This window comes from Equus caballus, chromosome X, assembly GCF_041296265.1.
Source record: "Equus caballus isolate H_3958 breed thoroughbred chromosome X, TB-T2T, whole genome shotgun sequence".
Lineage (NCBI taxonomy): Eukaryota > Metazoa > Chordata > Mammalia > Perissodactyla > Equidae > Equus > Equus caballus.
This window is the reverse complement of record NC_091715.1, coordinates 57,935,158-57,963,090: the sequence shown is the minus strand read 5'-3', so window position 1 is coordinate 57,963,090 and position 27,933 is coordinate 57,935,158.

The window sequence follows — 27,933 nt, the reverse complement described above, 5'->3', positions numbered from 1 at the left end:
AGCAAGATGCTGTGGGGCCCAACTCGCCCTTTGGAAAGAAGCCTGCACGTTGTGCCTTTCAGCTCTAGGGCAAAGTAGCACACCCAGAGTAGAAGTCCTACTTCAGCCAGATCAGGCCTGCAAAGAAACTGCGTTTCACAGGCCTTTGGAAGTGATGTTCCCGGTAGGCTGTAAGAGCACTGTGCAGAGCGAGATGTTTCTTAGCTTCCCAAAGAGCTGGAAGCAAGATGCTGTGGGGCCTAACTCGCCCTTTGGAAAGAAGCCTGCACGTTGTGCCTTTCAGCTCTAGGGCAAAGTAGCACACCCAGAGCAGAAGTCCTACTTCAGCCAGATCAGGCCTGCAAAGAAACTGCGTTTCACAGGCCTTTGGAAGTGATGTTCCCGGTAGGCTGTAAGAGCACTGTGCCGAGCGAGTTGTTTCTTAGCTTCCCAAAGAGCTGGAAGCAAGATGCTGTGGGGCCCAACTCGCCCTTTGGAAAGAAGCCTGCACGTTGTGCCTTTCAGCTCTAGGGCAAAGTAGCACACCCAGAGCAGAAGTCCTACTTCAGCCAGATCAGGCCTGCAAAGAAACTGCGTTTCACAGGCCTTTGGAAGACATGTTCCCGGTAGGCTGTAAGAGCACTGTGCAGAGCGAGTTGTTTCTTAGCTTCCCAAAGAGCTGGAAGCAAGATGCTGTGGGGCCCAACTCGCCCTTTGGAAAGAAGCCTGCACGTTGTGCCTTTCAGCTCTAGGGCAAAGTAGCACACCCAGAGCAGAAGTCCTACTTCAGCCAGATCAGGCCTGCAAAGAAACTGCGTTTCACAGGCCTTTGGAAGACATGTTCCCGGTAGGCTGTAAGAGCACTGTGCAGAGCGAGTTGTTTCTTAGCTTCCCAAAGAGCTGGAAGCAAGATGCTGTGGGGCCCAACTCGCCCTTTGGAAAGAAGCCTGCACGTTGTGCCTTTCAGCTCTAGGGCAAAGTAGCACACCCAGAGCAGAAGTCCTACTTCAGCCAGATCAGGCCTGCAAAGAAACTGCGTTTCACAGGCCTTTGGAAGACATGTTCCCACTAGGCTGTAAGAGCACTGTGCCGAGCGAGTTGTTTCTTAGCTTCCCAAAGAGCTGGAAGCAAGATGCTGTGGGGCCCAACTCGCCCTTTGGAAAGAAGCCTGCACGTTGTGCCTTTCAGCTCTAGGGCAAAGTAGCACACCCAGAGCAGAAGTCCTACTTCAGCCAGATCAGGCCTGCAAAGAAACTGCGTTTCACAGGCCTTTGGAAGACATGTTCCCACTAGGCTGTAAGAGCACTCTGCAGAGCGAGTTGTTTCTTAGCTTCCCAAAGAGCTGGAAGCAAGATGCTGTGGGGCCCAACTCGCCCTTTGGAAAGAAGCCTGCACGTTGTGCCTTTCAGCTCTAGGGCAAAGTAGCACACCCAGAGCAGAAGTCCTACTTCAGCCAGATCAGGCCTGCAAAGAAACTGCGTTTCACAGGCCTTTGGAAGACATGTTCCCGGTAGGCTGTAAGAGCACTGTGCCGAGCGAGTTGTTTCTTAGCTTCCCAAAGAGCTGGAAGCAAGATGCTGTGGGGCCCAACTCGCCCTTTGGAAAGAAGCCTGCACGTTGTGCCTTTCAGCTCTAGGGCAAAGTAGCACACCCAGAGCAGAAGTCCTACTTCAGCCAGATCAGGCCTGCAAAGAAACTGCGTTTCACAGGCCTTTGGAAGAGATGTTCCCACTAGGCTGTAAGAGCACTGTGCAGAGCGAGTTGTTTCTTAGCTTCCCAAAGAGCTGGAAGCAAGATGCTGTGGGGCCCAACTCGCCCTTTGGAAAGAAGCCTGCACGTTGTGCCTTTCAGCTCTAGGGCAAAGTAGCACACCCAGAGCAGAAGTCCTACTTCAGCCTGATCAGGCCTGCAAAGAAACTGCGTTTCACAGGCCTTTGGAAGACATGTTCCCGGTAGGCTGTAAGAGCACTGTGCAGAGCGAGTTGTTTCTTAGCTTCCCAAAGAGCTGGAAGCAAGATGCTGTGGGGCCCAACTCGCCCTTTGGAAAGAAGCCTGCACGTTGTGCCTTTCAGCTCTAGGGCAAAGTAGCACACCCAGAGCAGATGTCCTACTTCAGCCAGATCAGGCCTGCAAAGAAACTGCGTTTCACAGGCCTTTGGAAGACATGTTCCCACTAGGCTGTAAGAGCACTGTGCAGAGCGAGTTGTTTCTTAGCTTCCCAAAGAGCTGGAAGCAAGATGCTGTGGGGCCCAACTCGCCCTTTGGAAAGAAGCCTGCACGTTGTGCCTTTCAGCTCTAGGGCAAAGTAGCACACCCAGAGCAGAAGTCCTACTTCAGCCAGATCAGGCCTGCAAAGAAACTGCGTTTCACAGGCCTTTGGAAGAGATGTTCCCGGTAGGCTGTCAGAGCACTGTGCAGAGCGAGTTGTTTCTTATCTTCCCAAAGAGCTGGAAGCAAGATGCTGTGGGGCCTAACTCGCCCTTTGGAAAGAAGCCTGCACGTTGTGCCTTTCAGCTCTAGGGCAAAGTAGCACACCCAGAGCAGAAGTCCTACTTCAGCCAGATCAGGCCTGGAAAGAAACTGCGTTTCACAGGCCTTTGGAAGACATGTTCCCGGTAGGCTGTAAGAGCACTGTGCAGAGCGAGTGGTTTCTTAGCTTCCCAAAGAGCTGGAAGCAAGATGCTGTGGGGCCCAACTCGCCCTTTGGAAAGAAGCCTGCACGTTGTACCTTTCAGCTCTAGGGCAAAGTAGCACACCCAGAGCAGAAGTCCTATTTCAGCCAGATCAGGCCTGCAAAGAAACTGCGTTTCACAGGCCTTTGGAAGTGATGTTCCCGGTAGGCTGTAAGAGCACTGTGCAGAGCGAGTTGTTTCTTAGCTTCCCAAAGAGCTGGAAGCAAGATGCTGTGGGGCCCAACTCGCCCTTTGGAAAGAAGCCTGCACGTTGTGCCTTTCAGCTCTAGGGCAAAGTAGCACACCCAGAGCAGAAGTCCTACTTCAGCCAGATCAGGCCTGCAAAGAAACTGCGTTTCACAGGCCTTTGGAAGACATGTTCCCACTAGGCTGTAAGAGCACTGTGCCGAGCGAGTTGTTTCTTAGCTTCCCAAAGAGCTGGAAGCAAGATGCTGTGGGGCCCAACTCGCCCTTTGGAAAGAAGCCTGCACGTTGTGCCTTTCAGCTCTAGGGCAAAGTAGCACACCCAGAGCAGAAGTCCTACTTGAGCCAGATCAGGCCTGCAAAGAAACTGCGTTTCACAGGCCTTTGGAAGACATGTTCCCACTAGGCTGTAAGAGCACTGTGCAGAGCGAGTTGTTTCTTAGCTTCCCAAAGAGCTGGAAGCAAGATGCTGTGGGGCCCAACTCGCCCTTTGGAAAGAAGCCTGCACGTTGTGCCTTTCAGCTTTAGGGCAAAGTAGCACACCCTGAGCAGAAGTCCTACTTCAGCCAGATCAGGCCTGCAAAGAAACTGCGTTTCACAGGCCTTTGGAAGACATGTTCCCGGTAGGCTGTAAGAGCACTGTGCAGAGCGAGTTGTTTCTTAGCTTCCCAAAGAGCTGGAAGCAAGATGCTGTGGGGCCCAACTCGCCCTTTGGAAAGAAGCCTGCACGTTGTGCCTTTCAGCTCTAGGGCAAAGTAGCACACCCAGAGCAGAAGTCCTACTTCAGCCAGATCAGGCCTGCAAAGAAACTGCGTTTCACAGGCCTTTGGAAGACATGTTCCCACTAGGCTGTAAGAGCACTGTGCAGAGCGAGTTGTTTCTTATCTTCCCAAAGAGCTGGAAGCAAGATGCTGTGGGGCCCAACTCGCCCTTTGGAAAGAAGCCTGCACGTTGTGCCTTTCAGCTCTAGGGCAAAGTAGCACACCCAGAGCAGAAGTCCTACTTCAGCCAGATCAGGCCTGCAAAGAAACTGCGTTTCACAGGCCTTTGGAAGACATGTTCCCGGTAGGCTGTAAGAGCACTGTGCCGAGCGAGTTGTTTCTTAGCTTCCCAAAGAGCTGGAAGCAAGATGCTGTGGGGCCCAACTCGCCCTTTGGAAAGAAGCCTGCACGTTGTGCCTTTCAGCTCTAGGGCAAAGTAGCACACCCAGAGCAGAAGTCCTACTTCAGCCAGATCAGGCCTGCAAAGAAACTGCGTTTCACAGGCCTTTGGAAGACATGTTCCCACTAGGCTGTAAGAGCACTGTGCCGAGCGAGTTGTTTCTTAGCTTCCCAAAGAGCTGGAAGCAAGATGCTGTGGGGCCCAACTCGCCCTTTGGAAAGAAGCCTGCACGTTGTGCCTTTCAGCTCTAGGGCAAAGTAGCACACCCAGAGCAGAAGTCCTACTTGAGCCAGATCAGGCCTGCAAAGAAACTGCGTTTCACAGGCCTTTGGAAGACATGTTCCCGGTAGGCTGTAAGAGCACTGTGCAGAGCGAGTTGTTTCTTAGCTTCCCAAAGAGCTGGAAGCAAGATGCTGTGGGGCCCAACTCGCCCTTTGGAAAGAAGCCTGCACGTTGTGCCTTTCAGCTCTAGGGCAAAGTAGCACACCCAGAGCAGAAGTCCTACTTCAGCCAGATCAGGCCTGCAAAGAAACTGCGTTTCACAGGCCTTTGGAAGAGATGTTCCCACTAGGCTGTAAGAGCACTGTGCAGAGCGAGTTGTTTCTTAGCTTCCCAAAGAGCTGGAAGCAAGATGCTGTGGGGCCCAACTCGCCCTTTGGAAAGAAGCCTGCACGTTGTGCCTTTCAGCTCTAGGGCAAAGTAGCACACCCAGAGCAGAAGTCCTACTTCAGCCAGATCAGGCCTGCAAAGAAACTGCGTTTCACAGGCCTTTGGAAGACATGTTCCCGGTAGGCTGTAAGAGCACTGTGCAGAGCGAGTTGTTTCTTAGCTTCCCAAAGAGCTGGAAGCAAGATGCTGTGGGGCCCAACTCGCCCTTTGGAAAGAAGCCTGCACGTTGTGCCTTTCAGCTCTAGGGCAAAGTAGCACACCCAGAGCAGAAGTCCTACTTCAGCCAGATCAGGCCTGCAAAGAAACTGCGTTTCACAGGCCTTTGGAAGACATGTTCCCACTAGGCTCTAAGAGCACTGTGCAGAGCGAGTTGTTTCTTATCTTCCCAAAGAGCTGGAAGCAAGATGCTGTGGGGCCCAACTCGCCCTTTGGAAAGAAGCCTGCACGTTGTGCCTTTCAGCTCTAGGGCAAAGTAGCACACCCAGAGCAGAAGTCCTACTTCAGCCAGATCAGGCCTGCAAAGAAACTGCGTTTCACAGGCCTTTGGAAGACATGTTCCCACTAGGCTGTAAGAGCACTGTGCAGAGCGAGTTGTTTCTTAGCTTCCCAAAGAGCTGGAAGCAAGATGCTGTGGGGCCCAACTCGCCCTTTGGAAAGAAGCCTGCACGTTGTGCCTTTCAGCTCTAGGGCAAAGTAGCACACCCAGAGCAGAAGTCCTACTTCAGCCAGATCAGGCCTGCAAAGAAACTGCGTTTCACAGGCCTTTGGAAGACATGTTCCCGGTAGGCTGTAAGAGCACTGTGCAGAGCGAGTGGTTTCTTAGCTTCCCAAAGAGCTGGAAGCAAGATGCTGTGGGGCCCAACTCGCCCTTTGGAAAGAAGCCTGCACGTTGTACCTTTCAGCTCTAGGGCAAAGTAGCACACCCAGAGCAGAAGTCCTATTTCAGCCAGATCAGGCCTGCAAAGAAACTGCGTTTCACAGGCCTTTGGAAGTGATGTTCCCGGTAGGCTGTAAGAGCACTGTGCAGAGCGAGTTGTTTCTTAGCTTCCCAAAGAGCTGGAAGCAAGATGCTGTGGGGCCCAACTCGCCCTTTGGAAAGAAGCCTGCACGTTGTGCCTTTCAGCTCTAGGGCAAAGTAGCACACCCAGAGCAGAAGTCCTACTTCAGCCAGATCAGGCCTGCAAAGAAACTGCGTTTCACAGGCCTTTGGAAGACATGTTCCCACTAGGCTGTAAGAGCACTGTGCCGAGCGAGTTGTTTCTTAGCTTCCCAAAGAGCTGGAAGCAAGATGCTGTGGGGCCCAACTCGCCCTTTGGAAAGAAGCCTGCACGTTGTGCCTTTCAGCTCTAGGGCAAAGTAGCACACCCAGAGCAGAAGTCCTACTTGAGCCAGATCAGGCCTGCAAAGAAACTGCGTTTCACAGGCCTTTGGAAGACATGTTCCCACTAGGCTGTAAGAGCACTGTGCAGAGCGAGTTGTTTCTTAGCTTCCCAAAGAGCTGGAAGCAAGATGCTGTGGGGCCCAACTCGCCCTTTGGAAAGAAGCCTGCACGTTGTGCCTTTCAGCTTTAGGGCAAAGTAGCACACCCTGAGCAGAAGTCCTACTTCAGCCAGATCAGGCCTGCAAAGAAACTGCGTTTCACAGGCCTTTGGAAGACATGTTCCCGGTAGGCTGTAAGAGCACTGTGCAGAGCGAGTTGTTTCTTAGCTTCCCAAAGAGCTGGAAGCAAGATGCTGTGGGGCCCAACTCGCCCTTTGGAAAGAAGCCTGCACGTTGTGCCTTTCAGCTCTAGGGCAAAGTAGCACACCCAGAGCAGAAGTCCTACTTCAGCCAGATCAGGCCTGCAAAGAAACTGCGTTTCACAGGCCTTTGGAAGACATGTTCCCACTAGGCTGTAAGAGCACTGTGCAGAGCGAGTTGTTTCTTATCTTCCCAAAGAGCTGGAAGCAAGATGCTGTGGGGCCCAACTCGCCCTTTGGAAAGAAGCCTGCACGTTGTGCCTTTCAGCTCTAGGGCAAAGTAGCACACCCAGAGCAGAAGTCCTACTTCAGCCAGATCAGGCCTGCAAAGAAACTGCGTTTCACAGGCCTTTGGAAGACATGTTCCCACTAGGCTGTAAGAGCACTGTGCAGAGCGAGTTGTTTCTTAGCTTCCCAAAGAGCTGGAAGCAAGATGCTGTGGGGCCCAACTCGCCCTTTGGAAAGAAGCCTGCACGTTGTGCCTTTCAGCTCTAGGGCAAAGTAGCACACCCAGAGCAGAAGTCCTACTTCAGCCAGATCAGGCCTGCAAAGAAACTGCGTTTCACAGGCCTTTGGAAGACATGTTCCCACTAGGCTGTAAGAGCACTGTGCCGAGCGAGTTGTTTCTTAGCTTCCCAAAGAGCTGGAAGCAAGATGCTGTGGGGCCCAACTCGCCCTTTGGAAAGAAGCCTGCACGTTGTGCCTTTCAGCTCTAGGGCAAAGTAGCACACCCAGAGCAGAAGTCCTACTTGAGCCAGATCAGGCCTGCAAAGAAACTGCGTTTCACAGGCCTTTGGAAGACATGTTCCCGGTAGGCTGTAAGAGCACTGTGCAGAGCGAGTTGTTTCTTAGCTTCCCAAAGAGCTGGAAGCAAGATGCTGTGGGGCCCAACTCGCCCTTTGGAAAGAAGCCTGCACGTTGTGCCTTTCAGCTCTAGGGCAAAGTAGCACACCCAGAGCAGAAGTCCTACTTCAGCCAGATCAGGCCTGCAAAGAAACTGCGTTTCACAGGCCTTTGGAAGAGATGTTCCCACTAGGCTGTAAGAGCACTGTGCAGAGCGAGTTGTTTCTTAGCTTCCCAAAGAGCTGGAAGCAAGATGCTGTGGGGCCCAACTCGCCCTTTGGAAAGAAGCCTGCACGTTGTGCCTTTCAGCTCTAGGGCAAAGTAGCACACCCAGAGCAGAAGTCCTACTTCAGCCAGATCAGGCCTGCAAAGAAACTGCGTTTCACAGGCCTTTGGAAGACATGTTCCCGGTAGGCTGTAAGAGCACTGTGCAGAGCGAGTTGTTTCTTAGCTTCCCAAAGAGCTGGAAGCAAGATGCTGTGGGGCCCAACTCGCCCTTTGGAAAGAAGCCTGCACGTTGTGCCTTTCAGCTCTAGGGCAAAGTAGCACACCCAGAGCAGAAGTCCTACTTCAGCCAGATCAGGCCTGCAAAGAAACTGCGTTTCACAGGCCTTTGGAAGACATGTTCCCACTAGGCTCTAAGAGCACTGTGCAGAGCGAGTTGTTTCTTATCTTCCCAAAGAGCTGGAAGCAAGATGCTGTGGGGCCCAACTCGCCCTTTGGAAAGAAGCCTGCACGTTGTGCCTTTCAGCTCTAGGGCAAAGTAGCACACCCAGAGCAGAAGTCCTACTTCAGCCAGATCAGGCCTGCAAAGAAACTGCGTTTCACAGGCCTTTGGAAGACATGTTCCCACTAGGCTGTAAGAGCACTGTGCAGAGCGAGTTGTTTCTTAGCTTCCCAAAGAGCTGGAAGCAAGATGCTGTGGGGCCCAACTCGCCCTTTGGAAAGAAGCCTGCACGTTGTGCCTTTCAGCTCTAGGGCAAAGTAGCACACCCAGAGCAGAAGTCCTACTTCAGCCAGATCAGGCCTGCAAAGAAACTGCGTTTCACAGGCCTTTGGAAGACATGTTCCCACTAGGCTGTAAGAGCACTGTGCCGAGCGAGTTGTTTCTTAGCTTCCCAAAGAGCTGGAAGCAAGATGCTGTGGGGCCCAACTCGCCCTTTGGAAAGAAGCCTGCACGTTGTGCCTTTCAGCTCTAGGGCAAAGTAGCACACCCAGAGCAGAAGTCCTACTTGAGCCAGATCAGGCCTGCAAAGAAACTGCGTTTCACAGGCCTTTGGAAGACATGTTCCCGGTAGGCTGTAAGAGCACTGTGCAGAGCGAGTTGTTTCTTAGCTTCCCAAAGAGCTGGAAGCAAGATGCTGTGGGGCCCAACTCGCCCTTTGGAAAGAAGCCTGCACGTTGTGCCTTTCAGCTCTAGGGCAAAGTAGCACACCCAGAGCAGAAGTCCTACTTCAGCCAGATCAGGCCTGCAAAGAAACTGCGTTTCACAGGCCTTTGGAAGAGATGTTCCCACTAGGCTGTAAGAGCACTGTGCAGAGCGAGTTGTTTCTTAGCTTCCCAAAGAGCTGGAAGCAAGATGCTGTGGGGCCCAACTCGCCCTTTGGAAAGAAGCCTGCACGTTGTGCCTTTCAGCTCTAGGGCAAAGTAGCACACCCAGAGCAGAAGTCCTACTTCAGCCAGATCAGGCCTGCAAAGAAACTGCGTTTCACAGGCCTTTGGAAGACATGTTCCCGGTAGGCTGTAAGAGCACTGTGCAGAGCGAGTTGTTTCTTAGCTTCCCAAAGAGCTGGAAGCAAGATGCTGTGGGGCCCAACTCGCCCTTTGGAAAGAAGCCTGCACGTTGTGCCTTTCAGCTCTAGGGCAAAGTAGCACACCCAGAGCAGAAGTCCTACTTCAGCCAGATCAGGCCTGCAAAGAAACTGCGTTTCACAGGCCTTTGGAAGAGATGTTCCCACTAGGCTGTAAGAGCACTGTGCAGAGCGAGTTGTTTCTTAGCTTCCCAAAGAGCTGGAAGCAAGATGCTGTGGGGCCCAACTCGCCCTTTGGAAAGAAGCCTGCACGTTGTGCCTTTCAGCTCTAGGGCAAAGTAGCACACCCAGAGCAGAAGTCCTACTTCAGCCAGATCAGGCCTGCAAAGAAACTGCGTTTCACAGGCCTTTGGAAGACATGTTCCCGGTAGGCTGTAAGAGCACTGTGCAGAGCGAGTTGTTTCTTAGCTTCCCAAAGAGCTGGAAGCAAGATGCTGTGGGGCCCAACTCGCCCTTTGGAAAGAAGCCTGCACGTTGTGCCTTTCAGCTCTAGGGCAAAGTAGCACACCCAGAGCAGAAGTCCTACTTCAGCCAGATCAGGCCTGCAAAGAAACTGCGTTTCACAGGCCTTTGGAAGACATGTTCCCGGTAGGCTGTAAGAGCACTGTGCAGAGCGAGTTGTTTCTTAGCTTCCCAAAGAGCTGGAAGCAAGATGCTGTGGGGCCCAACTCGCCCTGTGGAAAGAAGCCTGCACGTTGTGCCTTTCAGCTCTAGGGCAAAGTAGCACACCCAGAGCAGAAGTCCTACTTCAGCCAGATCAGGCCTGCAAAGAAACTGCGTTTCACAGGCCTTTGGAAGACATGTTCCCACTAGGCTGTAAGAGCACTGTGCAGAGCGAGTTGTTTCTTAGCTTCCCAAAGAGCTGGAAGCAAGATGCTGTGGGGCCCAACTCGCCCTTTGGAAAGAAGCCTGCACGTTGTGCCTTTCAGCTCTAGGGCAAAGTAGCACACCCAGAGCAGAAGTCCTACTTCAGCCAGATCAGGCCTGCAAAGAAACTGCGTTTCACAGGCCTTTGGAAGAGATGTTCCCGGTAGGCTGTCAGAGCACTGTGCAGAGCGAGTGGTTTCTTAGCTTCCCAAAGAGCTGGAAGCAAGATGCTGTGGGGCCCAACTCGCCCTTTGGAAAGAAGCCTGCACGTTGTGCCTTTCAGCTCTAGGGCAAAGTAGCACACCCAGAGCAGAAGTCCTACTTCAGCCAGATCAGGCCTGCAAAGAAACTGCATTTCACAGGCCTTTGGAAGACATGTTCCCGGTAGGCTGTAAGAGCACTGTGCAGAGCGAGTTGTTTCTTAGCTTCCCAAAGAGCTGGAAGCAAGATGCTGTGGGGCCCAACTCGCCCTTTGGAAAGAAGCCTGCACGTTGTGCCTTTCAGCTCAGGGCAAAGTAGCACACCCAGAGCAGAAGTCCTACGTCAGCCAGATCAGGCCTGCAAAGAAACTGCGTTTCACAGGCCTTTGGAAGACATGTTCCCACTAGGCTGTAAGAGCACTGTGCAGAGCGAGTTGTTTCTTAGCTTCCCAAAGAGCTGGAAGCAAGATGCTGTGGGGCCCAACTCGCCCTTTGGAAAGAAGCCTGCACGTTGTGCCTTTCAGCTCTAGGGCAAAGTAGCACACCCAGAGCAGAAGTCCTACTTCAGCCAGATCAGGCCTGCAAAGAAACTGCGTTTCACAGGCCTTTGGAAGACATGTTCCCGGTAGGCTGTCAGAGGACTGTGCAGAGCGAGTGGTTTCTTAGCTTCCCAAAGAGCTGGAAGCAAGATGCTGTGGGGCCCAACTCGCCCTTTGGAAAGAAGCCTGCACGTTGTGCCTTTCAGCTCTAGGGCAAAGTAGCACACCCAGAGCAGAAGTCCTACTTCAGCCAGATCAGGCCTGCAAAGAAACTGCATTTCACAGGCCTTTGGAAGACATGTTCCCGGTAGGCTGTAAGAGCACTGTGCAGAGCGAGTTGTTTCTTAGCTTCCCAAAGAGCTGGAAGCAAGATGCTGTGGGGCCCAACTCGCCCTTTGGAAAGAAGCCTGCACGTTGTGCCTTTCAGCTCAGGGCAAAGTAGCACACCCAGAGCAGAAGTCCTACTTCAGCCAGATCAGGCCTGCAAAGAAACTGCGTTTCACAGGCCTTTGGAAGACATGTTCCCGGTAGGCTCTAAGAGCACTGTGCAGAGCGAGTTGTTTCTTAGCTTCCCAAAGAGCTGGAAGCAAGATGCTGTGGGGCCCAACTCGCCCTTTGGAAAGAAGCCTGCACGTTGTGCCTTTCAGCTCTAGGGCAAAGTAGCACACCCAGAGCAGAAGTCCTACTTCAGCCAGATCAGGCCTGCAAAGAAACTGCGTTTCACAGGCCTTTGGAAGACATGTTCCCGGTAGGCTGTAAGAGCACTGTGCAGAGCGAGTTGTTTCTTAGCTTCCCAAAGAGCTGGAAGCAAGATGCTGTGGGGCCCAACTCGCCCTTTGGAAAGAAGCCTGCACGTTGTGCCTTTCAGCTCTAGGGCAAAGTAGCACACCCAGAGCAGAAGACCTACTTCAGCCAGATCAGGCCTGCAAAGAAACTGCGTTTCACAGGCCTTTGGAAGACATGTTCCCACTAGGCTGTAAGAGCACTGTGCAGAGCGAGTTGTTTCTTAGCTTCCCAAAGAGCTGGAAGCAAGATGCTGTGGGGCCCAACTCGCCCTTTGGAAAGAAGCCTGCACGTTGTGCCTTTCAGCTCTAGGGCAAAGTAGCACAGCCAGAGCAGAAGTCCTACTTCAGCCAGATCAGGCCTGCAAAGAAACTGCGTTTCACAGGCCTTTGGAAGTGATGTTCCCGGTAGGCTGTAAGAGCACTGTGCCGAGCGAGTTGTTTCTTAGCTTCCCAAAGAGCTGGAAGCAAGATGCTGTGGGGCCCAACTCGCCCTTTGGAAAGAAGCCTGCACGTTGTGCCTTTCAGCTCTAGGGCAAAGTAGCACACCCAGAGCAGAAGTCCTACTTCAGCCAGATCAGGCCTGCAAAGAAACTGCGTTTCACAGGCCTTTGGAAGACATGTTCCCACTAGGCTGTAAGAGCACTGTGCAGAGCGAGTTGTTTCTTAGCTTCCCAAAGAGCTGGAAGCAAGATGCTGTGGGGCCCAACTCGCCCTTTGGAAAGAAGCCTGCACGTTGTGCCTTTCAGCTCTAGGGCAAAGTAGCACACCCAGAGCAGAAGTCCTACTTGAGCCAGATCAGGCCTGCAAAGAAACTGCGTTTCACAGGCCTTTGGAAGAGATGTTCCCACTAGGCTGTAAGAGCACTGTGCCGAGCGAGTTGTTTCTTAGCTTCCCAAAGAGCTGGAAGCAAGATGCTGTGGGGCCCAACTCGCCCTTTGGAAAGAAGCCTGCACGTTGTGCCTTTCAGCTCTAGGGCAAAGTAGCACACCCATTGCAGAAGTCCTACTTCAGCCAGATCAGGCCTGCAAAGAAACTGCGTTTCACAGGCCTTTGGAAGAGATGTTCCCACTAGGCTGTAAGAGCACTGTGCAGAGCGAGTTGTTTCTTAGCTTTTCAAAGAGCTGGAAGCAAGATGCTGTGGGGCCCAACTCGCCCTTTGGAAAGAAGCCTGCACGTTGTGCCTTTCAGCTCTAGGGCAAAGTAGCACACCCAGAGCAGAAGTCCTACTTCAGCCAGATCAGGCCTGCAAAGAAACTGCGTTTCACAGGCCTTTGGAAGACATGTTCCCACTAGGCTGTAAGAGCACTGTGCCGAGCGAGTTGTTTCTTAGCTTCCCAAAGAGCTTGAAGCAAGATGCTGTGGGGCCCAACTCGCCCTTTGGAAAGCAGCCTGCACGTTGTGCCTTTCAGCTCTAGGGCAATGTAGCACACCCAGAGCAGAAGTTCTACTTCTGCCAGATCAGGCCTGCAAAGAAACTGCATTCCAAAGGCATTTGCAGGAGATGTTGCAGGATGGCTGTAAGAGAGGAGTGCAGAGCGAGTTGTTTCTTAGCTTCCCAAAGAGCTGGAAGCAAGATGCTGTGGGGCCCAACTCGCCCTTTGGAAAGAAGCCTGCACGTTGTGCCTTTCAGCTCTAGGGCAAAGTAGCACACCCAGAGCAGAAGTCCTACTTCAGCCAGATCAGGCCTGCAAAGAAACTGCGTTTCACAGTCCTTTGGAAGACATGTTCCCACTAGGCTGTAAGAGCACTGTGCAGAGCGAGTTGTTTCTTAGCTTCCCAAAGAGCTTGAAGCAAGATGCTGTGGGGCCCAACTCGCCCTTTGGAAAGAAGCCTGCACGTTGTGCCTTTCAGCTCTAGGGCAAAGTAGCACACCCAGAGCAGAAGTCCTACTTCAGCCAGATCAGGCCTGCAAAGAAACTGCGTTTCACAGTCCTTTGGAAGACATGTTCCCACTAGGCTGTAAGAGCACTGTGCAGAGCGAGTTGTTTCTTAGCTTCCCAAAGAGCTGGAAGCAAGATGCTGTGGGGCCCAACTCGCCCTTTGGAAAGAAGCCTGCACGTTGTGCCTTTCAGCTCTAGGGCAATGTAGCACACCCAGAGCAGAAGTCCTACTTCTGCCAGATCAGGCAAGGAAAAGAAACTGCGTTTCACAGGCCTTTGGAAGAGATGTTCCCGGTAGGCTGTAAGAGCACTGTGCAGAGCGAGTTGTTTCTTAGCTTCCCAAAGAGCTGGAAGCAAGATGCTGTGGGGCCCAACTCGCCCTTTGGAAAGCAGCCTGCACGTTGTGCCTTTCAGCTCTAGGGCAATGTAGCACACCCAGAGCAGAAGTCCTACTTCTGCCAGATCAGGCCTGCAAAGAAACTGCGTTTCACAGGCCTTTGGAAGAGATGTTCCCGGTAGGCTGTAAGAGCACTGTGCAGAGCGAGTTGTTTCTTAGCTTCCCAAAGAGCTGGAAGCAAGATGCTGTGGGGCCCAACTCGCCCTTTGGAAAGCAGCCTGCACGTTGTGCCTTTCAGCTCTAGGGCAATGTAGCACACCCAGAGCAGAAGTTCTACTTCTGCCAGATCATGCCTGCAAAGAAACTGCGTTCCAAAGGCATTTGCAGGAGATGTTGCAGGATGGCTGTAAGAGAGGAGTGCAGAGCGAGTTGTTTCTTAGCTTCCAAAGGAGCTGGAAGCAAGATGCTTTGGGGCCCAAATCGCCCTTTGGAAAGAAGCCTGCACGTTGTGCCTTTCAGCTCTAGGGCAATGTAGCACACCCAGAGCAGAAGTCCTACTTCAGCCAGATCAGGCCTGCAAAGAAACTGCGTTTCACAGGCCTTTGGAAGAGATGTTCCTGGTAGGCTGTAAGAGCACTGTGCAGAGCGAGTTGTTTCTTAGCTTCCCAAAGAGCTGGAAGCAAGATGCTGTGGGGCCCAACTCGCCCTTTGGAAAGAAGCCTGCACGTTGTGCCTTTCAGCTCTAGGGCAATGTAGCACACCCAGAGCAGAAGTCCTACTTCAGCCAGATCAGGCCTGCAAAGAAACTGCGTTTCACAGGCCTTTGGAAGAGATGTTCCCGGTAGGCTGCAAGAGCACTGTGCAGAGCGAGTTGTTTCTTAGCTTCCCAAAGAGCTGGAAGCAAGATCCTGTAGGGCCCAACTCGCCCTTTGGAAAGAAGCCTGCACGTTGTGCCTTTCAGCTCTAGGGCAATGTAGCACACCAAGAGCAGAAGTCCTACTACAGCCAGATGTGGCCTGCAAAGAAACTGCGTTTCGCAGGCCTTTGGAGGAGATGTTCCCGTTAGGCTGTAAGAGCACTAGGCAGAGCGAGTTGTTTCTTAGCTTCCCAAAGAGCTGGAAGCAAGATGCTGTGGGGCCCAACTCGCCCTTTGGAAAGAAGCCTGCACGTTGTGCCTTTCAGGTCTAGGGCAATGTAGCACACCCAGAGCAGAAGTCCTACTTCAGCCAGATCAGGCCTTCAAAGAAACTGCGTAACAGGCCTTTGGAAGAGATGTTCCCGGTAGGCTGTAAGAGCACTGTGCAGAGCGAGTTGTTTCTTAGCTTCCCAAAGAGCTGGAAGCACGATGCTGTGGGGCCCAACTCGCCCTTTGGAAAGAAGCCTGCACGTTGTGCCTTTCAGCTCTAGGGCAATGTATCACACCCAGAGCAGAAGTCCTACTTCAGCCAGATCAGGCCTGTAAAGAAACTGTGTTTCACAGGCCTTTGGAAGAGATTTTCCCGGTAGGCTGTAAGAGCACTGTGCAGAGCGAGTTGTTTCTTAGCTTCCCAAAGAGCTGGAAGCAAGATGTTTTGGGGCCCAACTCGCCCTTTGGAAAGAAGCCTGCACGTTGTGCCTTTCAGCTCTAGGGCAATGTAGCACACCCAGAGCAGAAGTCCTACTTCTGCCAGATCAGGCCTGCAAAGAAACTGCGTTTCACAGGCCTTTGGAAGACATGTTCCCGGTAAGCTGCAAGAGCACTGTGCAGAGCGAGTTGTTTCTTAGCTTCCCAAAGAGCTGGAAGCAAGATCCTGTAGGGCCCAACTCGCCCTTTGGAAAGAAGCCTGCACGTTCTGCCTTTCAGCTCTAGGGCAATGTAGCACACCCAGAGCAGAAGTCCTACTTCAGCCAGATCTGGCCTGCAAAGAAACTGCGTTTCGCAGGCCTTTGGAGGAGATGTTCCCGTTACGCTGTAAGAGCACTAGGCAGAGCGTGTTGTTTCTTAGCTTCCCAAAGAGCTGGAAGCAAGATGCTGTGGGGCCCAACTCGCCCTTTGGAAAGAAGCCTGCACGTTGTGCCTTTCAGCTCTAGGGCAATGTAGCACACCCAGAGCAGAAGTCCTACTTCAGCCAGATCAGGCCTGCAAAGAAACTGCGTAACAGGCCTTTGGAAGAGATGTTCCCGGTAGGCTGTAAGAGCACTGTGCAGAGCGAGTTGTTTCTTAGCTTCCCAAAGAGCTGGAAGCAAGATGCTGTGGGGCCCAACTCGCCCTTTGGAAAGAAGCCTGCACGTTGTGCCTTTCAGCTCTAGGGCAAAGTAGCACACCCAGAGCAGAAGTCCTACTTGAGCCAGATCAGGCCTGCAAAGAAACTGCGTTTCACAGGCCTTTGGAAGACATGTTCCCGGTAGGCTGTAAGAGCACTGTGCAGAGCGAGTTGTTTCTTAGCTTCCCAAAGAGCTGGAAGCAAGATGCTGTGGGGCCCAACTCGCCCTTTGGAAAGCAGCCTGCACGTTGTGCCTTTCAGCTCTAGGGCAAAGTAGCACACCCAGAGCAGAAGTCCTACTTCAGCCAGATCAGGCCTGCAAAGAAACTGCGTTTCACAGGCCTTTGGAAGACATGTTCCCACTAGGCTGTAAGAGCACTGTGCAGAGCGAGTTGTTTCTTAGCTTCCCAAAGAGCTGGAAGCAAGATGCTGTGGGGCCAAACTCGCCCTTTGGAAAGAAGCCTGCACGTTGTGCGTTTCAGCTCTAGGGCAATGTAGCACACCCAGAGCAGAAGTCCTACTTCAGCCAGATCAGGACTGCAAAGAAACTGCGTTTCACAGGCCTTTGGAAGAGATGCTCCCGGTAGGCTGTAAGAGCACTGTGCAGAGCGAGTAGTTTCTTAGCTTCCCAAAGAGCTGGAAGCAAGATGCTGTGGGGCCCAACTCGCCCTTTGGAAGGAAGCCTGCACGTTGTGCCTTTCAGCTCTAGGGCAATGTAGCACACCCAGAGCAGAACTCCTACTTCAGCCAGATCAGGCCTGCAAAGAAACTGCGTTTCACAGGCCTTTGGAAGAGATGCTCCCGGTAGGCTGTAAGAGCACTGTGCAGAGCGAGTTGTTTCTTAGCTTCCCAAAGAGCTGGAAGCAAGATGCTGTGGGGCCCAACTCGCCCTTTGGAAAGAAGCCTGCACGTTGTGCCTTTCAGCTCTAGGGCAATGTAGCACACCCAGAGCAGAACTCCTACTTCAGCCAGATCAGGCCTGCAAAGAAACTGCGTTTCACAGGCCTTTGGAAGAGATGTTCCCACTACGGTGTAAGAGCACTGAGCAGAGCGAGTTGTTTCTAAGCTTCCCAACGAGCTGGAAGCAAGATGCTGTGGGGCCCAACTCGCCCTTTGGAAAGAAGCCTGCACGTTGTGCCTTTCAGGTCTAGGGCAATGTAGCACACCCAGAGCAGAAGTCCTACTTCAGCCAGATCAGGCCTGCAAAGAAACTGCGTTTCACAGGCCTTTGGAAGAGATGTTCCCGGTAGGCTGTAAGAGCACTGTGCAGAGCGAGTTGTTTCTTAGCTTCCCAAAGAGCTGGAAGCAAGATGCTGTGGGGCCCAACTCGCCCTTTGGAAAGAAGCCTGCACGTTGTGCTTTTCAGCTCTAGGGCAATGTAGCACACCCAGAGCAGAAGTCCTACTTCTGCCAGATCAGGCCTGCAAAGAAACTGCGTTTCACAGGCCTTTGGAAGAGATGTTCCCGGTAGGCTGTAAGAGCACTGTGCAGAGCGAGTTGTTTCTTAGCTTCCCAAAGAGCTGGAAGCAAGATGCTGTGGGGCCCCACTCGCCCTTTGGAAAGCAGCCTGCACGTTGTGCCTTTCAGCTCTAGGGCAATGTAGCACACCCAGAGCAGAAGTTCTACTTCTGCCAGATCAGGCCTGCAAAGAAACTGCGTTCCAACGGCATTTGCAGGAGATGTTGCAGGATGGCTGTAAGAGAGGAGTGCAGAGCGAGTTGTTTCTTAGCTTCCAAAGGAGCTGGAAGCCAGATGCTTTGGGGCCCAAATCGCCCTTTGGAAAGAAGCCTGCACGTTGTGCCTTTCAGCTCTAGGGCAATGTAGCACACCCAGAGCAGAAGTCCTACTTCAGCCAGATCAGGCCTGCAAAGAAACTGCGTTTCACAGGCCTTTGGAAGAGATGTTCCTGGTAGGCTGTAAGAGCACTGTGCAGAGCGAGTTATTTCTTAGCTTCCCAAAGAGCTGGAAGCAAGATGCTGTGGGGCCCAACTCGCCCTTTGGAAAGAAGCCTGCACGTTGTGCCTTTCAGCTCTAGGGCAAAGTAGCACACCCAGAGCAGAAGTCCTACTTGAGCCAGATCAGGCCTGCAAAGAAACTGCGTTTCACAGGCCTTTGGAAGAGATGTTCCCGGTAGGCTGTAAGAGCACTGTGCAGAGCGAGTTGTTTCTTAGCTTCCCAAAGAGCTGGAAGCAAGATGCTGTGGGGCCCAACTCGCCCTTTGGAAAGAAGCCTGCACGTTGTGCCTTTCAGCTCTAGGGCAATGTAGCACACCCAGAGCAGAAGTCCTACTTCAGCCAGATCAGGCCTGCAAAGAAACTGCGTTTCACAGGCCTTTGGAAGAGATGTTCCCGGTAGGCTGTAAGAGCACTGTGCAGAGCGAGTTGTTTCTTAGCTTCCCAAAGAGCTGGAAGCAAGATGCTGTGGGGCCCAACTCGCCCTTTGGAAAGCAGCCTGCACGTTGTGCCTTTCAGCTCTAGGGCAATGTAGCACACCCAGAGCAGAAGTTCTACTTCTGCCAGATCATGCCTGCAAAGAAACTGCGTTCCAAAGGCATTTGCAGGAGATGTTGCAGGATGGCTGTAAGAGAGGAGTGCAGAGCGAGTTGTTTCTTAGCTTCCAAAGGAGCTGGAAGCAAGATGCTTTGGGGCCCAAATCGCCCTTTGGAAAGAAGCCTGCACGTTGTGCCTTTCAGCTCTAGGGCAATGTAGCACACCCAGAGCAGAAGTCCTACTTCAGCCAGATCAGGCCTGCAAAGAAACTGCGTTTCACAGGCCTTTGGAAGAGATGTTCCTGGTAGGCTGTAAGAGCACTGTGCAGAGCGAGTTGTTTCTTAGCTTCCCAAAGAGCTGGAAGCAAGATGCTGTGGGGCCCAACTCGCCCTTTGGAAAGAAGCCTGCACGTTGTGCCTTTCAGCTCTAGGGCAATGTAGCACACCCAGAGCAGAAGTCCTACTTCAGCCAGATCAGGCCTGCAAAGAAACTGCGTTTCACAGGCCTTTGGAAGAGATGTTCCCGGTAGGCTGCAAGAGCACTGTGCAGAGCGAGTTGTTTCTTAGCTTCCCAAAGAGCTGGAAGCAAGATCCTGTAGGGCCCAACTCGCCCTTTGGAAAGAAGCCTGCACGTTGTGCCTTTCAGCTCTAGGGCAATGTAGCACACCAAGAGCAGAAGTCCTACTTCAGCCAGATGTGGCCTGCAAAGAAACTGCGTTTCGCAGGCCTTTGGAGGAGATGTTCCCGTTAGGCTGTAAGAGCACTAGGCAGAGCGAGTTGTTTCTTAGCTTCCCAAAGAGCTGGAAGCAAGATGCTGTGGGGCCCAACTCGCCCTTTGGAAAGAAGCCTGCACGTTGTGCCTTTCAGGTCTAGGGCAATGTAGCACACCCAGAGCAGAAGTCCTACTTCAGCCAGATCAGGCCTTCAAAGAAACTGCGTAACAGGCCTTTGGAAGAGATGTTCCCGGTAGGCTGTAAGAGCACTGTGCAGAGCGAGTTGTTTCTTAGCTTCCCAAAGAGCTGGAAGCACGATGCTGTGGGGCCCAACTCGCCCTTTGGAAAGAAGCCTGCACGTTGTGCCTTTCAGCTCTAGGGCAATGTATCACACCCAGAGCAGAAGTCCTACTTCAGCCAGATCAGGCCTGTAAAGAAACTGTGTTTCACAGGCCTTTGGAAGAGATTTTCCCGGTAGGCTGTAAGAGCACTGTGCAGAGCGAGTTGTTTCTTAGCTTCCCAAAGAGCTGGAAGCAAGATGTTTTGGGGCCCAACTCGCCCTTTGGAAAGAAGCCTGCACGTTGTGCCTTTCAGCTCTAGGGCAATGTAGCACACCCAGAGCAGAAGTCCTACTTCTGCCAGATCAGGCCTGCAAAGAAACTGCGTTTCACAGGCCTTTGGAAGACATGTTCCCGGTAAGCTGCAAGAGCACTGTGCAGAGCGAGTTGTTTCTTAGCTTCCCAAAGAGCTGGAAGCAAGATCCTGTAGGGCCCAACTCGCCCTTTGGAAAGAAGCCTGCACGTTCTGCCTTTCAGCTCTAGGGCAATGTAGCACACCCAGAGCAGAAGTCCTACTTCAGCCAGATCTGGCCTGCAAAGAAACTGCGTTTCGCAGGCCTTTGGAGGAGATGTTCCCGTTACGCTGTAAGAGCACTAGGCAGAGCGTGTTGTTTCTTAGCTTCCCAAAGAGCTGGAAGCAAGATGCTGTGGGGCCCAACTCGCCCTTTGGAAAGAAGCCTGCACGTTGTGCCTTTCAGCTCTAGGGCAATGTAGCACACCCAGAGCAGAAGTCCTACTTCAGCCAGATCAGGCCTGCAAAGAAACTGCGTAACAGGCCTTTGGAAGAGATGTTCCCGGTAGGCTGTAAGACCACTGTGCAGAGCGAGTTGTTTCTTAGCTTCCCAAAGAGCTGGAAGCAAGATGCTGTGGGGCCCAACTCGCCCTTTGGAAAGAAGCCTGCACGTTGTGCCTTTCAGCTCTAGGGCAAAGTAGCACACCCAGAGCAGAAGTCCTACTTGAGCCAGATCAGGCCTGCAAAGAAACTGCGTTTCACAGGCCTTTGGAAGACATGTTCCCGGTAGGCTGTAAGAGCACTGTGCAGAGCGAGTTGTTTCTTAGCTTCCCAAAGAGCTGGAAGCAAGATGCTGTGGGGCCCAACTCGCCCTTTGGAAAGCAGCCTGCACGTTGTGCCTTTCAGCTCTAGGGCAAAGTAGCACACCCAGAGCAGAAGTCCTACTTCAGCCAGATCAGGCCTGCAAAGAAACTGCGTTTCACAGGCCTTTGGAAGACATGTTCCCACTAGGCTGTAAGAGCACTGTGCAGAGCGAGTTGTTTCTTAGCTTCCCAAAGAGCTGGAAGCAAGATGCTGTGGGGCCCAACTCGCCCTTTGGAAAGAAGCCTGCACGTTGTGCCTTTCAGCTCTAGGGCAAAGTAGCACACCCAGAGCAGAAGTCCTACTTCAGCCAGATCAGGCCTGCAAAGAAACTGCGTTTCACAGGCCTTTGGAAGTGATGTTCCCGGTAGGCTGTAAGAGCACTGTGCAGAGCGAGTTGTTTCTTAGCTTCCCAAAGAGCTGGAAGCAAGATGCTGTGGGGCCCAACTCGCCCTTTGGAAAGAAGCCTGCACGTTGTGCCTTTCAGCTCTAGGGCAAAGTAGCACACCCAGAGCAGAAGTCCTACTTCAGCCAGATCAGGCCTGCAAAGAAACTGCGTTTCACAGGCCTTTGGAAGTGATGTTCCCGGTAGGCTGTAAGAGCACTGTGCCGAGCGAGTTGTTTCTTAGCTTCCCAAAGAGCTGGAAGCAAGATGCTGTGGGGCCCAACTCGCCCTTTGGAAAGAAGCCTGCACGTTGTGCCTTTCAGCTCTAGGGCAAAGTAGCACACCCAGAGCAGAAGTCCTACTTGAGCCAGATCAGGCCTGCAAAGAAACTGCGTTTCACAGGCCTTTGGAAGACATGTTCCCACTAGGCTGTAAGAGCACTGTGCAGAGCGAGTTGTTTCTTAGCTTCCCAAAGAGCTGGAAGCAAGATGCTGTGGGGCCCAACTCGCCCTTTGGAAAGAAGCCTGCACGTTGTGCCTTTCAGCTCTAGGGCAAAGTAGCACACCCAGAGCAGAAGTCCTACTTCAGCCAGATCAGGCCTGCAAAGAAACTGCGTTTCACAGGCCTTTGGAAGACATGTTCCCGGTAGGCTGTAAGAGCACTGTGCAGAGCGAGTTGTTTCTTAGCTTCCCAAAGAGCTGGAAGCAAGATGCTGTGGGGCCCAACTCGCCCTTTGGAAAGAAGCCTGCACGTTGTGCCTTTCAGCTCTAGGGCAAAGTAGCACACCCAGAGCAGAAGTCCTACTTCAGCCAGATCAGGCCTGCAAAGAAACTGCGTTTCACAGGCCTTTGGAAGACATGTTCCCACTAGGCTGTAAGAGCACTGTGCCGAGCGAGTTGTTTCTTAGCTTCCCAAAGAGCTGGAAGCAAGATGCTGTGGGGCCCAACTCGCCCTTTGGAAAGAAGCCTGCACGTTGTGCCTTTCAGCTCTAGGGCAAAGTAGCACACCCAGAGCAGAAGTCCTACTTCAGCCAGATCAGGCCTGCAAAGAAACTGCGTTTCACAGGCCTTTGGAAGACATGTTCCCACTAGGCTCTAAGAGCACTGTGCAGAGCGAGTTGTTTCTTAGCTTCCCAAAGAGCTGGAAGCAAGATGCTGTGGGGCCCAACTCGCCCTTTGGAAAGAAGCCTGCACGTTGTGCCTTTCAGCTCTAGGGCAAAGTAGCCCACCCAGAGCAGAAGTCCTACTTCAGCCAGATCAGGCCTGCAAAGAAACTGCGTTTCACAGGCCTTTGGAAGACATGTTCCCGGTAGGCTGTAAGAGCACTGTGCAGAGCGAGTTGTTTCTTAGCTTCCCAAAGAGCTGGATGCAAGATGCTGTGGGGCCCAACTCGCCCTTTGGAAAGAAGCCTGCACGTTGTGCCTTTCAGCTCTAGGGCAATGTAGCACACCCAGAGCAGAAGTCCTACTTCAGCCAGATCTGGCCTGCAAAGAAACTGCGTTTCGCAGGCCTTTGGAGGAGATGTTCCCGTTACGCTGTAAGAGCACTAGGCAGAGCGTGTTGTTTCTTAGCTTCCCAAAGAGCTGGAAGCAAGATGCTGTGGCGCCCAACTCGCCCTTTGGAAAGAAGCCTGCACGTTGTGCCTTTCAGCTCTAGGGCAATGTAGCACACCCAGAGCAGAAGTCCTACTTCAGCCAGATCAGGCCTGCAAAGAAACTGCGTAACAGGCCTTTGGAAGAGATGTTCCCGGTAGGCTGTAAGAGCACTGTGCAGAGCGAGTTGTTTCTTAGCTTCCCAAAGAGCTGGAAGCAAGATGCTGTGGGGCCCAACTCGCCCTTTGGAAAGAAGCCTGCACGTTGTGCCTTTCAGCTCTAGGGCAAAGTAGCACACCCAGAGCAGAAGTCCTACTTCAGCCAGATCAGGCCTGCAAAGAAACTGCGTTTCACAGGCCTTTGGAAGACATGTTCCCGGTAGGCTGTAAGAGCACTGTGCAGAGCGAGTTGTTTCTTAGCTTCCCAAAGAGCTGGAAGCAAGATGCTGTGGGGCCCAACTCGCCCTTTGGAAAGCAGCCTGCACGTTGTGCCTTTCAGCTCTAGGGCAAAGTAGCACACCCAGAGCAGAAGTCCTACTTCAGCCAGATCAGGCCTGCAAAGAAACTGCGTTTCACAGGCCTTTGGAAGACATGTTCCCACTAGGCTGTAAGAGCACTGTGCAGAGCGAGTTGTTTCTTAGCTTCCCAAAGAGCTGGAAGCAAGATGCTGTGGGGCCCAACTCGCCCTTTGGAAAGAAGCCTGCACGTTGTGCCTTTCAGCTCTAGGGCAAAGTAGCACACCCAGAGCAGAAGTCCTACTTCAGCCAGATCAGGCCTGCAAAGAAACTGCGTTTCACAGGCCTTTGGAAGACATGTTCCCGGTAGGCTGTAAGAGCACTGTGCAGAGCGAGTTGTTTCTTAGCTTCCCAAAGAGCTGGAAGCAAGATGCTGTGGGGCCCAACTCGCCCTTTGGAAAGAAGCCTGCACGTTGTGCCTTTCAGCTCTAGGGCAAAGTAGCACACCCAGAGCAGAAGTCCTACTTCAGCCAGATCAGGCCTGCAAAGAAACTGCGTTTCACAGGCCTTTGGAAGACATGTTCCCACTAGGCTGTAAGAGCACTGTGCAGAGCGAGTTGTTTCTTAGCTTCCCAAAGAGCTGGAAGCAAGATGCTGTGGGGCCCAACTCGCCCTTTGGAAAGAAGCCTGCACGTTGTGCCTTTCAGCTCTAGGGCAAAGTAGCACACCCAGAGCAGAAGTCCTACTTCAGCCAGATCAGGCCTGCAAAGAAACTGCGTTTCACAGGCCTTTGGAAGAGATGTTCCCGGTAGGCTGTAAGAGCACTGTGCAGAGCGAGTTGTTTCTTAGCTTCCCAAAGAGCTGGAAGCAAGATGCTGTGGGGCCCAACTCGCCCTTTGGAAAGAAGCCTGCACGTTGTGCCTTTCAGCTCTAGGGCAAAGTAGCACACCCAGAGCAGAAGTCCTACTTCAGCCAGATCAGGCCTGCAAAGAAACTGCGTTTCACAGGCCTTTGGAAGACATGTTCCCGGTAGGCTGTAAGAGCACTGTGCAGAGCGAGTTGTTTCTTAGCTTCCCAAAGAGCTGGATGCAAGATGCTGTGGGCCCAACTCGCCCTTTGGAAAGAAGCCTGCACGTTGTGCCTTTCAGCTCTAGGGCAAAGTAGCACACCCAGAGCAGAAGTCCTACTTCAGCCAGATCAGGCCTGCAAGGAAACTGCGTTTCACAGGCCTTTGGAAGACATGTTCCCACTAGGCTGTAAGAGCACTGTGCAGAGCGAGTTGTTTCTTAGCTTCCCAAAGAGCTGGAAGCAAGATGCTGTGGGGCCCAACTCGCCCTTTGGAAAGAAGCCTGCACGTTGTGCCTTTCAGCTCTAGGGCAAAGTAGCACACCCAGAGCAGAAGTCCTACTTGAGCCAGATCAGGCCTGCAAAGAAACTGCGTTTCACAGGCCTTTGGAAGACATGTTCCCACCAGGCTGTAAGAGCACTGTGCAGAGCGAGTTGTTTCTTAGCTTCCCAAAGAGCTGGAAGCAAGATGCTGTGGGGCCCAACTCGCCCTTTGGAAAGAAGCCTGCACGTTGTGCCTTTCAGCTCTAGGGCAAAGTAGCACACCCAGAGCAGAAGTCCTACTTCAGCCAGATCAGGCCTGCAAAGAAACTGCGTTTCACAGGCCTTTGGAAGACATGTTCCCACTAGGCTCTAAGAGCACTGTGCAGAGCGAGTTGTTTCTTAGCTTCCCAAAGAGCTGGAAGCAAGATGCTGTGGGGCCCAACTCGCCCTTTGGAAAGAAGCCTGCACGTTGTGCCTTTCAGCTCTAGGGCAAAGTAGCACACTCAGAGCAGAAGTCCTACTTCAGCCAGATCAGGCCTGTAAAGAAACTGTGTTTCACAGGCCTTTGGAAGAGATTTTCCCGGTAGGCTGTAAGAGCACTGTGCAGAGCGAGTTGTTTCTTAGCTTCCCAAAGAGCTGGAAGCAAGATGTTTTGGGGCCCAACTCGCCCTTTGGAAAGAAGCCTGCACGTTGTGCCTTTCAGCTCTAGGGCAATGTAGCACACCCAGAGCAGAAGTCCTACTTCAGCCAGATCAGGCCTGCAAAGAAACTGCGTAACAGGCCTTTGGAAGAGATGTTCCCGGTAGGCTGTAAGAGCACTGTGCAGAGCGAGTTGTTTCTTAGCTTCCCAAAGAGCTGGAAGCAAGATGCTGTGGGGCCCAACTCGCCCTTTGGAAAGAAGCCTGCACGTTGTGCCTTTCAGCTCTAGGGCAAAGTAGCACACCCAGAGCAGAAGTCCTACTTCAGCCAGATCAGGCCTGCAAAGAAACTGCGTTTCACAGGCCTTTGGAAGACATGTTCCCGGTAGGCTGTAAGAGCACTGTGCAGAGCGAGTTGTTTCTTAGCTTCCCAAAGAGCTGGAAGCAAGATGCTGTGGGGCCCAACTCGCCCTTTGGAAAGCAGCCTGCACGTTGTGCCTTTCAGCTCTAGGGCAAAGTAGCACACCCAGAGCAGAAGTCCTACTTCAGCCAGATCAGGCCTGCAAAGAAACTGCGTTTCACAGGCCTTTGGAAGACATGTTCCCACTAGGCTGTAAGAGCACTGTGCAGAGCGAGTTGTTTCTTAGCTTCCCAAAGAGCTGGAAGCAAGATGCTGTGGGGCCCAACTCGCCCTTTGGAAAGAAGCCTGCACGTTGTGCCTTTCAGCTCTAGGGCAAAGTAGCACACCCAGAGCAGAAGTCCTACTTCAGCCAGATCAGGCCTGCAAAGAAACTGCGTTTCACAGGCCTTTGGAAGTGATGTTCCCGGTAGGCTGTAAGAGCACTGTGCAGAGCGAGTTGTTTCTTAGCTTCCCAAAGAGCTGGAAGCAAGATGCTGTGGGGCCCAACTCGCCCTTTGGAAAGAAGCCTGCACGTTGTGCCTTTCAGCTCTAGGGCAAAGTAGCACACCCAGAGCAGAAGTCCTACTTCAGCCAGATCAGGCCTGCAAAGAAACTGCGTTTCACAGGCCTTTGGAAGTGATGTTCCCGGTAGGCTGTAAGAGCACTGTGCCGAGCGAGTTGTTTCTTAGCTTCCCAAAGAGCTGGAAGCAAGATGCTGTGGGGCCCAACTCGCCCTTTGGAAAGAAGCCTGCACGTTGTGCCTTTCAGCTCTAGGGCAAAGTAGCACACCCAGAGCAGAAGTCCTACTTGAGCCAGATCAGGCCTGCAAAGAAACTGCGTTTCACAGGCCTTTGGAAGACATGTTCACACTAGGCTGTAAGAGCACTGTGCAGAGCGAGTTGTTTCTTAGCTTCCCAAAGAGCTGGAAGCAAGATGCTGTGGGGCCCAACTCGCCCTTTGGAAAGAAGCCTGCACGTTGTGCCTTTCAGCTCTAGGGCAAAGTAGCACACCCAGAGCAGAAGTCCTACTTCAGCCAGATCAGGCCTGCAAAGAAACTGCGTTTCACAGGCCTTTGGAAGACATGTTCCCGGTAGGCTGTAAGAGCACTGTGCAGAGCGAGTTGTTTCTTAGCTTCCCAAAGAGCTGGAAGCAAGATGCTGTGGGGCCCAACTCGCCCTTTGGAAAGAAGCCTGCACGTTGTGCCTTTCAGCTCTAGGGCAAAGTAGCACACCCAGAGCAGAAGTCCTACTTCAGCCAGATCAGGCCTGCAAAGAAACTGCGTTTCACAGGCCTTTGGAAGACATGTTCCCACTAGGCTGTAAGAGCACTGTGCAGAGCGAGTTGTTTCTTAGCTTCCCAAAGAGCTGGAAGCAAGATGCTGTGGGGCCCAACTCGCCCTTTGGAAAGAAGCCTGCACGTTGTGCCTTTCAGCTCTAGGGCAAAGTAGCACACCCAGAGCAGAAGTCCTACTTCAGCCAGATCAGGCCTGCAAAGAAACTGCGTTTCACAGGCCTTTGGAAGACATGTTCCCGGTAGGCTGTAAGAGCACTGTGCAGAGCTAGTTGTTTCTTAGCTTCCCAAAGAGCTGCATGCAAGATGCTGTGGGGCCCAACTCGCCCTTTGGAAAGAAGCCTGCACGTTGTGCCTTTCAGCTCTAGGGCAATGTAGCACACCCAGAGCAGAAGTCCTACTTCAGCCAGATCAGGCCTGCAAAGAAACTGCGTAACAGGCCTTTGGAAGAGATGTTCCCGGTAGGCTGTAAGAGCACTGTGCAGAGCGAGTTGTTTCTTAGCTTCCCAAAGAGCTGGAAGCAAGATGCTGTGGGGCCCAACTCGCCCTTTGGAAAGAAGCCTGCACGTTGTGCCTTTCAGCTCTAGGGCAAAGTAGCACACCCAGAGCAGAAGTCCTACTTCAGCCAGATCAGGCCTGCAAAGAAACTGCGTTTCACAGGCCTTTGGAAGACATGTTCCCGGTAGGCTGTAAGAGCACTGTGCAGAGCGAGTTGTTTCTTAGCTTCCCAAAGAGCTGGAAGCAAGATGCTGTGGGGCCCAACTCGCCCTTTGGAAAGCAGCCTGCACGTTGTGCCTTTCAGCTCTAGGGCAAAGTAGCACACCCAGAGCAGAAGTCCTACTTCAGCCAGATCAGGCCTGCAAAGAAACTGCGTTTCACAGGCCTTTGGAAGACATGTTCCCACTAGGCTGTAAGAGCACTGTGCAGAGCGAGTTGTTTCTTAGCTTCCCAAAGAGCTGGAAGCAAGATGCTGTGGGGCCCAACTCGCCCTTTGGAAAGAAGCCTGCACGTTGTGCCTTTCAGCTCTAGGGCAAAGTAGCACACCCAGAGCAGAAGTCCTACTTCAGCCAGATCAGGCCTGCAAAGAAACTGCGTTTCACAGGCCTTTGGAAGACATGTTCCCGGTAGGCTGTAAGAGCACTGTGCAGAGCGAGTTGTTTCTTAGCTTCCCAAAGAGCTGGAAGCAAGATGCTGTGGGGCCCAACTCGCCCTTTGGAAAGAAGCCTGCACGTTGTGCCTTTCAGCTCTAGGGCAAAGTAGCACACCCAGAGCAGAAGTCCTACTT